A 12,288-nucleotide genomic window follows, 5' to 3' on the forward strand; every position below is an offset into this window, starting at 1 on the left:
CTCCTCTTGCAGAAGACCTCTTAATGCTTCTCTGAGCACTTCCACATCTTCCCTTAGGGTATGTGCACACATTGCGGATTTCCTGCGGATCCGCAGCGGTTTTTGCGGTGCAGAAAAAATGCAGATCCGCAAGTGATTTACAGTACAATGTAAATCAATGGTAAAAAAAAATGCTGTGCTAATGGTGCGGAAAATTCCGTGCGGAAACTCTGCGGATTAAAAGAAGTAGCATGTCACTTCTTTTTTGCGGATCTGCAGCGTTTTTGTACCCATTCCATTATAGAAATCCGCAGGGGTAAAAAACGCAGTAAATCCGCAGCAAATCCGCACAAAAAAAACGCGTCAAATCCGCACCTGCGTTTCTGCCAAGAGAGGCAGAATCCGCAACGTGTGCACATGGCCTTAGGGCCTTGGTCACAGTTTGCCACGTTGACAGGTGACCTCTGAGCTCAGACACCTCTTTCTCCAAGGCACCCACTCGGCACTCAGCAGACAGTTTCCGAAGCTTCTCTTGCTTCAACCGGGTCTTCTGCCTCCTGGATCCTCCCATCCTTTTGTTTGGTTGAGTTTCCATCACTCGAGTAAGTACCTGCTTCAGGCCCCACACCTTTGGTGGCTTCCTACACCTCTGCACCCTTGGACTCAGCACGGTCATCTTCAGCCCTCTCTTGGGTCTCAGCGGTGTCAACCTTAGCTTTGTCCCGGTTCTCTGTGATTTTAGAATACTTCAAACACACCAGGTTCTCAGAATTAGGTTTTCTGGAGCCTTCACCATCTTCCGTCACCTAACCTTTATTCAAATTTTCACAAGGTGCAACTGGTTCAACCACTTTGCGCCTTTTACGTCTCCGGCGACGGGAAGAAGACTTGCCATGTGTACCCGGGTCAATGTTATTGTACTCGCCTTCCATGGCGTTAGAGTCACCGTCCCCACTTAAACAGGTCATATTTTCTGGTATGGCTGCCACCGCCATCCTGACTTCACCCTGTGGAGTCCTGTCATTCCACTGTGTCAGTGCTTCATCAGCACACCATTGTACTCAGCCCTAACGGTTGCTTGCAATGACACCTCACAGTCACCCCCGGAATCTGTCTCACACCCCACAACGTGGTAAACCCTCCGGTTGCTCTCTAAAAGGGTGTCAGACGTTTTCTCTACCACATCACTGACAGTCATCTTGTGGCACACATCAGGTGATATTATGTTCGTAAGTTGGGCATACGCACCCTTCCCACTGGTCAAACCTATGTCGGGCCCGTTAATTTTGGGAGGTATTACAGCCTTAATGTATGCCCCTGCAACAGTAGAGAGACTTCCATCCTCCTGCTGTAGAGGAACGCCCTCCTCCCACAAGACTGAGAATAACTTAGAGTCCCGGCCTACTATCACCGGACAAGTTAAGTTTGGGACTATGGCGGCCTCAAGATTTGTATAACTCCTGACCGTCTCGAGGTGAACCCGGGCCACTGAATAAACCTTAGTGTCCCCATGGATGCAGGTGACCTCGATCTTTTTTGGACCTAATTGGTCTTCCGCAGACCTTACCAGGGTCACCGAGCTGACCAGACCAAATACATCCTCTACCTCTGCGTTCAACTCCAAAACACACCCACATAGCCTCTGGCCAGGAGGGTAGGTCTTATGGCAAATTGGACACACATAGTACCATTGTCTCTGGCAACCGTCCGTCTGTACCACACTTTTAACTGGGAGGTTCCGCCTCTCTTTGGGAAACTACCATTCCCCGGGACTCCACCCCCTTTTGGGCAACAATCCCTGTTTGGGTTACCGCCTAATTTTGGGACTTTACCCCTTTTTGGGCAATCATCCCACTTTTAGGGGCACCACCCGTTTAAGGGACACCACCCCTGTGATTAACAAATGGAAAATGAGGGGCTCTTTAAAAACAAAACTACAGTCAGGTGGACGAACAAAACTGTTGTCCACAACTGCCAGGGAAATTGTTTGGGATACAAAGAAAAAACAACAAAACATCAGCTGAAATACAGGACTCTCTGAAAACTAGCGATGTGGCTGTTTCAAGATGCACAATAAGGAGGTACTTGAAGAAAAATGGGCTGCATGGTCGAGTGGCCAGAAGAAAGCCATTACTGCGCAAAAGTCACAAAGTATCTCGCCTATAATACTCAAAACAGTACAGAGACAAGCCTCAAAATTTCTAGAACAATGTGTGCAATGATACTGATGATGCAAGGAAGCTGCGCATGAGACGCACTTCGACATTCCAACATGACAACGATCCAAAACACAAGGCCAAGTCAACCTGTCATTGGCTACAGCAGAACAAAGTGAAGGTTCTGGAGTGGCCATCTCAGTCTCCTGACCTCAATATCATTGAGCCACTCTGGGGAGATCTCAAGCGCACAGTTCACGCTAGACAGCCCAGGAATTTACAGGAACTGGAGGAGTTTTGCCAAGAAGAGTGGGCAGCTTTACCATCTGAGAAAATAAAGAACCTAATCTTCAACTACTACAAAAGACTTCAAGCTCTCATTGCTGTTAGAGGGGGCAACACACGGCATTAAGAAATGGGGTATGTGAACTTTTGATCAGGGTCATTTGGATGTTTTGGGTTGTCATTAAGATTTTAAAAAAGAAAACACAGTAGTTTGACAATAAATGGCTTCATCCAACCACTAACCATGAGTGGAGAAAAAGGTTTGGTGTTAACATTCATATTCTCTGAAAAAAGCAAAAATTCTGCAAGGGTAGGTAAACTTTTGAGCAAAACTGTATATGTAGTGTAACATTATGGTATGTGTAGTATATTATGACATATATAGTATTGTATGGTGATATTATGGTATATGTAGTACAATATTATGGTACTAGATGGTGGCCTGATTCTAACGCATCGGGTATTCTAGAATATGCATGTCCACGTAGTATATAGCACAGCCCACGTAGTATATTGGTCAGCCACGTAGTATATTGCCCAGTGACTTAGTATACTGCCCAGCCACATAGTATATTGCCCAGCGATGTAGTATATTACCCAGTGACGTAGTATACAGCACAGAGCCACGTAGCATATTGCCCAGCCACGTAGTATATAGCCCAGCCATGTAGTATATAGCCCAGCCACGTAGTATATTGCCCAGCTATGTAGTATATTGCCCAGTGACGTAGCATTCAGCACAGAGCCACGTAGTATATTGCCCAGCCACGTAGTATATAGCCCAACCATGTAGTATATTGCCCAGTGACGTAGTATATTGCCCAGTGATGAAGTATTCAGCACAGAGCCACGTAGTATATTGCCCAGCCATGTAGTATATTGCCCAGCTATGTAGTATATTGCCGAGTGACGTAGTATATTGCCCAGTGACATAGTATTCAGCACAGAGCCACGTAGTATATTGCCCAGCCATGTAGTATATTGCCCAGTGACGTAGTATATTGCCCAGTGACGTAGTATACAGCACAGAGCCACGTAGTATATTGCCCAGCCTATGCAGCGCCAATAGTAAAAACATCTAATGTTAAAAATAATTTAAAAAATAAAAAATAAACATACTCACCTTCCGATCCGAGGGCCCCTTGTAGTTCTAACATACTCACCATACTTGTAGTTCTGTCGCCTGTGCCAGGTACAGGCGGCAGCTTCCAGGCGGCAGCCTATGCAGCGCCAATAGTAAAAACATCTAATGTTAAAAATAATTTAAAAAATAAAAAATAAACATACTCACCTTCCGATCCGAGGGCCCCTTGTAGTTCTAACATACTCACCATACTTGTAGTTCTGTCGCCTGTGCCAGGTACAGGCGGCAGCTTCCGGTCCCAGCCTGCTCGTGCAGGCGCGCAGGGCCTGTGATGATGTCGCAGTCACATGACCGTGACGTCACGGCAGGTCCTTTCCGTGCTGGCGCGTAGGACTTGCGATGACATCGCGGACACAACGGATCGCCGGTTGCATCGCGAGGAGCGGGAAAGGCGGCGTAGGTGAGTATATAATCATTTTTTATTTTTTAAATTATTTTTAACATTAGATGTTTTTACTATTGGCGCTGCATAGGCTGCGTCAATAGTAAAAAACTTGGTCACACAGGGTTAATAGCAGCGGTAACGGAGTGCGTTACCCGCGGCATAACGCGGTCCGTTACCGTCGGCATTAACCCTGTGTGAGCGGAGGGGTGTATGCGGGCGCCGGGCAGTGAGTGCGGGGAGTAAGGAGCGGCCATTTTCTTCCGGACTGTGCGCGTTGCTGATTGGTCGCGGCAGCCATGACAGGCAGCTGGCGAGACCAATTAGCGAACGAATAACCGCGACAGACAGACAGACAGAAGGACAGACAGACAGAAGTGACCCTTAGACAATTATATAGTAGATATAGTCATTACAAACAGAGTGATGTATTTCAAGTGTTTATTTGTTAATGTTGATGACTATGGCTTACAGCCAATGAAAACTCAAAAGTCATTATCTCAGTAAATTAGAATAATTAACAGAAACACCTGCAAAGGCTTCCTAAGCGTTTAGAAAGGTCCCTTAGTCGGTTTCAGTAGGCTCCACAATTATGGGGAAGACTGCAGACTTGACAGATGGCCAGAAGGTAGTCATTGACACACTCCACAAGGAGGGTAAGCCACAAAAGGTCATTGCTAAAGAAGCTGGATAGTCACAGAGTGCTGTGAAGCATATTAATGGAAAGTTGAGTGGAAGGAAAAAGTGTAGTAGAAAAAGGTGCACAAGCTACCGGGATAACTGTAGCCATGAAAGGATTGTTAAGAAAAGGCCATTCAAAAATTTGGGGGAGATTCACAAGGAGTGGACTGCTGCTGGAGTCATTGCTTCAAGAGCCACCACACACAGACGTAACTACATGAGAAACAAAAGATAGAGCGCACTACTAATATTGGTTGTAATAAACTGTCACAACGGGGTGCAACCAAGCAGCAAAACATGAGAAATACAGCAAAGAAAAGAAGCTGCTCCAATGGATGCACACCACAAGAATATATATAAATATCAAAGGATTTTTATTGACACACAACAACTTCAAAACACATAAAACATATTTAAAAACAATACAAAGTACGATTGGCACATAGATGAATAACGTATTCAAACAATACAAAGTACAAGTCTGCAAAAAACCGGTATATAAACACAGCAGAAGAAACCCTCTGGCTCATGGAACTGATAGCAAAGACCGGACAAGTGCACAACCTTTATAAGAGCCCAAAACTATCCACCAAACTGGGAAACCCACTAAAATGTGGAAGTCCACCTACAGGGCAGGGCCACCCAAATTCAGTGGCACATATGGTAACTTATAGAATCCCAACGAATCCCATGCCTCTAATAAGACAAATAGGCTGAACATACCCAAGGTGGAAAGGGCAGGCACGCCGGCTCCAGGCGCAGACAAAGTGTGTGCCAAAAGAAAAAACGCCCAACGCGTATCGCCCTTCTCGAGAGGGCTTCGTCAGGGGAAGATGCTGTATGTCAAAGAGCCCCCTCTATAAATAGTAAGTATAAGGCTCACCTAATGAAACGCAGGTGGAGGGGGACGCCGGCGCTACCGGAAGTGTAATGTTTCGGAGGGGAGGATACGTCGCTCAGCAAGGAGGAATGGACACACCCCCTCCCCCCGCACTAGGCAGAGGGTGCGCGTGCGCAGTCGCACCAGCAAGACCAAAGCTTCTCCAGACGCCGGAGACGTGGCCGGTCTGTGTGCGAGATGTGCGCAAGCGCAAATGAGCAGCTAAGGGGAGCACAGCTCCTCAGATAAGAACAGAGTGCATCGCCAGGCCATGGGAGCCGCCCTAATAGAAATATAAAGAATGCTGCATACGGAGCCATCTACTAAATATGTGGCAAAATGTCCCTGCAGCCCCTAGAGGCATATATAGACTTTGCAGCCTAGTAGAAGCAGGTCTAGACCAAAATATACGCTGCAGAAATGACGTCACCTGCAGCCCAACCAATATGGAAAGCCATATAGTGGAAGCCAAAATTAGGGTCGACATATATAAAGGGTCCCAAATGGGAACCTATAAAACAAACCCTATGCTCCTATATAAGCATACATACGAAGTGCTGGCACCTCAATAGCCACACAACCCCCGGGGGCACACCACCACACATATCATACAGAATCAAAGCAACCTAAAAGGGAAAAGGTATTAGTATAAAAAATAATAATATGACACTATAAATAGTTTTTATTAAATATTGCATAAAACATAACTTATGCATATTCCCCAAATAGCAGCGAACCCCCAAATGCGGCGTCCTAGACAGGCGGAAGTCAGATCGTCCCATCCCCTAAGATCAAAACATGACATGTGCAAACTCCCCAAATAGCGGCTAACCCCCAGATACAGCGTCTTGGATAGGCAGAAGTCGAATCGCCCCATCCCCTAAAACTGAAGTTCCTGTAGAACATGAGCCAGATGGCCATTGAATAGACAACCCTAAGTGGAATTCTGTAAAGCAAATCATGAAAACATACATAAAACAGCAAAGACCTGAATCCCTATAACGCCCCATGAGCCATTGAGGGGTAACAGGATGAACTTGATGAACAGAACCCCTGCATCATGGGGGACGCACCACCAATACGCAGGTGGTTGGGTTGGAAAGAATTCATCGGACAAATAGGGGCGGCCCTATTGTACCTCAGCTCCTCAGGGCTGAGGCTCGGTGGATTTTTCATTTGGGATCAGTGACTCCGGGGGGGCTTAATGAGGAGTTATTGTTTACCGTTTTTTTGGGGTAATTAATCTTCTTTGCCCTCCCCCTCCCAGCCCCCCCTCCATCTCCTATTTGTATCCTTTTTGGTTATGCTTTTCTTTATTTTTTATTTTAGATTTTTGGATGCATTCTAGACTATGGCCTCGAATTTCTTCTGGCTTGTAGCTCATACTTCTATGGGAGAGATGCTCTGAATCCGGGATGGAGTAATTTTCAAGTTCGTACATCATCGTGAAGGACTTTATCTTCTATTTGTAAATCCTGGGCTCATGTTATGAAGAATGAGTGGCCATGTTGAGAACTTCCATAGGGTCAAATACATTTATTTCTGTTGTCACTGTTGATTTGAAATTCTATGGATTTGCTGGTTCTTTCCATGTTTGACATCTGGCGTTATTCTTTTGTTTATAGTTTGGTTGTTTTTTTGCAGGGGTTCTGTTCATCAAGTTCATCCTGTTACCCCTCAATGGCTCATGGGGCGTTATAGGGATTCAGGTCTTTGCTGTTTTATGTATGTTTTCATGATTTGCTTTACAGAATTCCACTTAGGGTTGTCTATTCAATGGCCATCTGGCTCATGTTCTACAGGAACTTCAGTTTTAGGGGATGGGGCGATTCGACTTCTGCCTATCCAAGACGCCGTATCTGGGGGTTAGCCGCTATTTGGGGAGTTTGCACATGTCATGTTTTGATCTTAGGGGATGGGACGATCTGACTTCCGCCTGTCTAGGACGCCGCATTTGGGGGTTCGCTGCTATTTGGGGAATATGCATAAGTTATGTTTTATGCAATATTTAATAAAAACTATTTATAGTGTCATATTATTATTTTTTATACTAATACCTTTTCCCTTTTAGGTTGCTTTGATTCTGTATGATATGTGTGGTGGTGTGCCCCCGGGGGTTGTGTGGCTATTGAGGTGCCAGCACTTCGTATGTATGCTTATATAGGAGCATAGGGTTTGTTTTATAGGTTCCCATTTGGGACCCTTTATATATGTCGACCCTAATTTTGGCTTCCACTATATGGCTTTCCATATTGGTTGGGCTGCAGGTGACGTCATTTCTGCAGCGTATATTTTGGTCTAGACCTGCTTCTACTAGGCTGCAAAGTCTATATATGCCTCTAGGGGCTGCAGGGACATTTTGCCACATATTTAGTAGATGGCTCCGTATGCAGCATTCTTTATATTTCTATTAGGGCGGCTCCCATGGCCTGGCGATGCACTCTGTTCTTATCTGAGGAGCTGTGCTCCCCTTAGCTGCTCATTTGCGCTTGCGCACATCTCGCACACAGACCGGCCACGTCTCCGGCGTCTGGAGAAGCTTTGGTCTTGCTGGTGCGACTGCGCACGCGCACCCTCTGCCTAGTGCGGGGGGAGGGGGTGTGTCCATTCCTCCTTGCTGAGCGACGTATCCTCCCCTCCGAAACATTACACTTCCGGTAGCGCCGGCGTCCCCCTCCACCTGCGTTTCATTAGGTGAGCCTTATACTTACTATTTATAGAGGGGGCTCTTTGACATACAGCATCTTCCCCTGACGAAGCCCTCTCGAGAAGGGCGATACGCGTTGGGCGTTTTTTCTTTTGGCACACACTTTGTCTGCGCCTGGAGCCGGCGTGCCTGCCCTTTCCACCTTGGGTATGTTCAGCCTATTTGTCTTATTAGAGGCATGGGATTCGTTGGGATTCTATAAGTTACCATATGTGCCACTGAATTTGGGTGGCCCTGCCCTGTAGGTGGACTTCCACATTTTAGTGGGTTTCCCAGTTTGGTGGATAGTTTTGGGCTCTTATAAAGGTTGTGCACTTGTCCGGTCGTTTGCTATCAGTTCCATGAGCCAGAGGGTTTCTTCTGCTGTGTTTATATACCGGTTTTTTGCAGACTTGTACTTTGTATTGTTTGAATACGTTATTCATCTATGTGCCAATCGTACTTTGTATTGTTTTTAAATATGTTTTATGTGTTTTGAAGTTGTTGTGTGTCAGTAAAAATCCTTTGATATTTATATATATTCTTGTGGTGTGCATCCATTGGAGCAGCTTCTTTTCTTTGCTGTATACCACACACAGACGTATCCAGGACATGGGCTACAAGTGTCACATTCCTTGTGTCAAGCCACTCATGACCAATAGACAACACCAGAATCGTCTTACCTGGGCCAAGAAAAAAAGAACTGGACTGTTGCTCAGTGGTCCAAGGTGCTGTTTACAAATGAAAGTAAATTTTGCACTTAATTTGGAAATCAAGGTCCCAGAGTCTGGAGAAAGAGTGGAGAGGCCACAATCCAAGCTGCTTGAGGTCTAGTGAGAAGTTTCCACAATCATTGATGGCTTGGGGAGCCATGTCATCTGCTGGTGTAGGTCCACTGTTTTATCAAGACCAAAGTCAGCGCAGGCGTCTATCAGGAAATTTTAGAGTCCTTCATGCTTCCCTCTGCCAACAAGCTTTTTGGAGATGGAAATGTCATTCTCCAGCAGTTCTTGGCACCTGTCCACACTGCCAGAAGTACCAATACCTGGTATAAAAACAACAGTATCACTGTGCTTGATTGACCAGCAAGCTCGCCTGACCTTAACCCCAGAGAATCTATGGGGTATTGTCAAGAGGAAGATGAGACACCAGACCCAACAATACAGACGAGCTGAGCGCTGCTATCAAAGAATCTAGGCTTCCATAACACCTCAGCAGTGCCACAGGCTGATCGCCTCCATGCCACGCCGCACTGATGCAGTAATTGATGCAAAAGGATTCCCGACCAAGTATTGAGTGTATTTACTGAACATACATTTCAGTAGGCCAACATTCTGGATTTTAAAATAATTTTTCAAGCTGGTGTTATAACGTTTTATAATTTTCTGTGATAATATAATAGTATATGTAGTATATTATGACATAGAATATTGTATGGTATATGTAGTATAATATTATGGTATGTGAAATATAGTATGATATAGTTTGGTATGGTACGTGTAGTATAACATTATGGTATATGTAGTATATTATGATATATATAGTTTTGTATGGTACGTGTAGTGTGCTCCTGTACATGGCTCCTGCCCCCGGCCCGGCTGTCACTACCGGCTGTCTTCCCCACAGGTCTTGCTGTCTCTGTGCACGGGGCCTCCATTGCCCATGAAGGGCTGTTGTCCCTCCGTTACCGCCTGCACAGTGTGACCATCACTCCATACGCGGACCATACACCCCACAGGCAGGACACGACCGTACAGCGGGCCACAGCCAGCACTGACTACCCCGAACCTGCGGCCGGGGACAGGCCTGTGGGCGGAGACTAGTGCGCGTCCTGGCGTGGGCGGGGCCTGTGTGAGTCTCAGTGGCGGGGGAGGGAGTCGGTGCGTGGGTGCGCGCCTCGGGTTGGTGAGGGCACTGCTGGTGCGAAGAGAGAGGTTCCCGGTTGCTGGCAGCTCCATGCGGGGGGCAGCGGAGAGGTGAGTGCGGCTGTGCCGGTGCACTGTGGTATCCTATGTGCCTCCTGCGGCTGTGCTGATAGACATGTGCCTGTGTGGTGGTCGTGTGTGGGCGCAGTGCACCCCACCATTACCGCCAGGTGTGGACTCCTGAAGCCCCAATAATCAGTGTTATGTCTGAAGGCTTCAGCCGTTTGTGAGCTGTCTGGGCGAGCTGGGTACAAGCTGCGTCTCCCCGTCACCCAGACTCCTGATTGCCAGCCTGGGACATGGCTCTGTCACTGGGCACATCAGCCGCTCAGGGTGCCAAGAAAGCTGAGTGACAACTTGTGGAGCTGTTCTTTTAAAGGGATTGTCCATTGCTTATTGGCCATGCTGCTGGCAATGTCAGAACTTCAGAGGTGATCTGTGTTGCCCAGGTGTAAACATTGCAGTGGTGGCACAACCCTTGCCAGTCGGCTGCCGGCCAGTGGCCTTCTTCACACGTTTGGTAGCCGGCATGGCGTGTGGCTGGGGTGTGCGGTATATATCGCAGCTTTTATCATCCTGATTCCGCCCATTATTTTCACAGATTACTTGCTGAAAGCTGAGGATTACTTCTATTGGATTACATTTGGGTTAATCCATGTGTGATATCTGCGGATAATCCGTCACCAAAATCCACGTCTTAAGTGTGGATTATCTGAGAAACCCTCCCAGCATTGATAAATGTGCGATTGGGGTGTTCACCTAATGCCCAGGGCCTATGGGGGGATTTCTTAAATTAATTTTCTGTTCATAAAGTCACAATTTTTTTCTATCTTGCGTTTTATGTTCCATTTCTTAGAAGTGGATGCTGTTTATTGGAAAGGTCGGGTCCAACAGCAGCTCCAGAATATTTCCTAATATTTCCATAACTTATTTTTTTCCTATGGCAGCTCATGATGGGCCACAGTTATTAAGGGGCTTGCATGAGCTTTGTGCTTCTGATTAAGAGTTTGTTCATACAAGGCTGTAACTAGTCGGTGTGCTGTCCGGCAGTTGGCAACGCAGGTAGCATACTGCACACCGACAATGCAGGTCAGTGACCGTTCACATGAACCTTTTTACACCCACCGATGATCCACATGTAAGAAGCCACGACTCTGATCTGTATTCTGGGTCACACTCAGCATTCTAAGATAAACTGATCACGTGCTGGTTACCAACTGTTTGGCATCAGTTTTTACAGATCCGTTGTAATTATTTACACAGCAAACTTTATTTATTTTTTAATTAAATTGTCAATATAAAACCGAATTGCATCTAAATAGATGGACACCTGCATGAAAAATTATTTATTTTTCTGTCTGAAAAACAGTCTCCTCTGTATGTGCTGGTCTGAACTTGGCCTTAGGCTACGTTCACATTTGCGGCCAGCGCCGCAGCGTCGGGCGCCGCAGCGGCGCCGCATGCGTCATGCGCCCCTATATTTAACATGGGGGCGCATGGACATGCGGCGCACTTGCGTTTTGCGCCGCATGCGTCGCTGCGGCGCCCGCGTCGGGGCGCAGAGGACGCAGCAAGTTGCATTTTTGCTGCGTCCAAATTCAATGAAAAAAACGACGCATGCGGCGCAAAACGCAGCGTTGTGCATGCGTTTTGCTGCGTTTTTGTTTGCGTTGTGCGCTGCGGCGCCGACGCTGCGGCGCACAACGCAAATGTGAACGTAGCCTTAGACTGGTGTAAGAAAGTCCATCCTTAGTAAACTCAGCCCTATGTGTGATACAAGCCCCCGGGAATTTCTTTAGAGTATTGTAAAGGAAGTGGCCTCTTCCTTATTTCTCACTTTCTAAGTTTGTAAAAATACAAGTGAAACACATTCGCCTTCTCGTATGATAAATGGACGCAGCCAGAGTGGTCATTATTTATGGGTAGCGCCTCTGAAGACTCCCCTGGGATATGTCCTTATGAGCCGTCTTATTCCAACCAGACACCTTCTGGCCTCCTTCCTTTTTCCCTTTTTTTTTTTTCAATTTGTGCCATTTTTTACAGGCATTTTTCTAAGTTTTAAGAGGAAAAATGTCAGAAGAATACAATACCTGGAGCATGCTGTCTTTGATTTAAAGAAAAAAAAAAGGACCTGTTATCCCCAGAATCAAACATCTATGTAGACTTTCTC

General features: G+C 46.4%; 1 protein-coding gene across 2 annotated transcripts in view; it reads left to right on the forward strand.

The window, feature by feature from the left end:
* Window positions 1-9,993: 9,993 nt before the first annotated feature.
* Window positions 9,994-12,288, forward strand: part of TPST2 (tyrosylprotein sulfotransferase 2) — an 87,944-nt gene continuing 85,649 nt past the window's right edge. The window contains exon 1 of one of the 2 annotated variants that reach the window (XM_077295324.1): window positions 9,994-10,169. The gene's annotated coding sequence lies outside the window, so the exon portion shown is untranslated. The remainder of the gene's footprint in view (window positions 10,170-12,288) is intronic. The other variant, XM_077295333.1, reaches the window with a different exon arrangement.

Source organism: Ranitomeya variabilis, chromosome 1 (genome assembly GCF_051348905.1).
Source record: "Ranitomeya variabilis isolate aRanVar5 chromosome 1, aRanVar5.hap1, whole genome shotgun sequence".
In the NCBI taxonomy this organism is placed as follows: Eukaryota; Metazoa; Chordata; class Amphibia; order Anura; family Dendrobatidae; genus Ranitomeya; species Ranitomeya variabilis.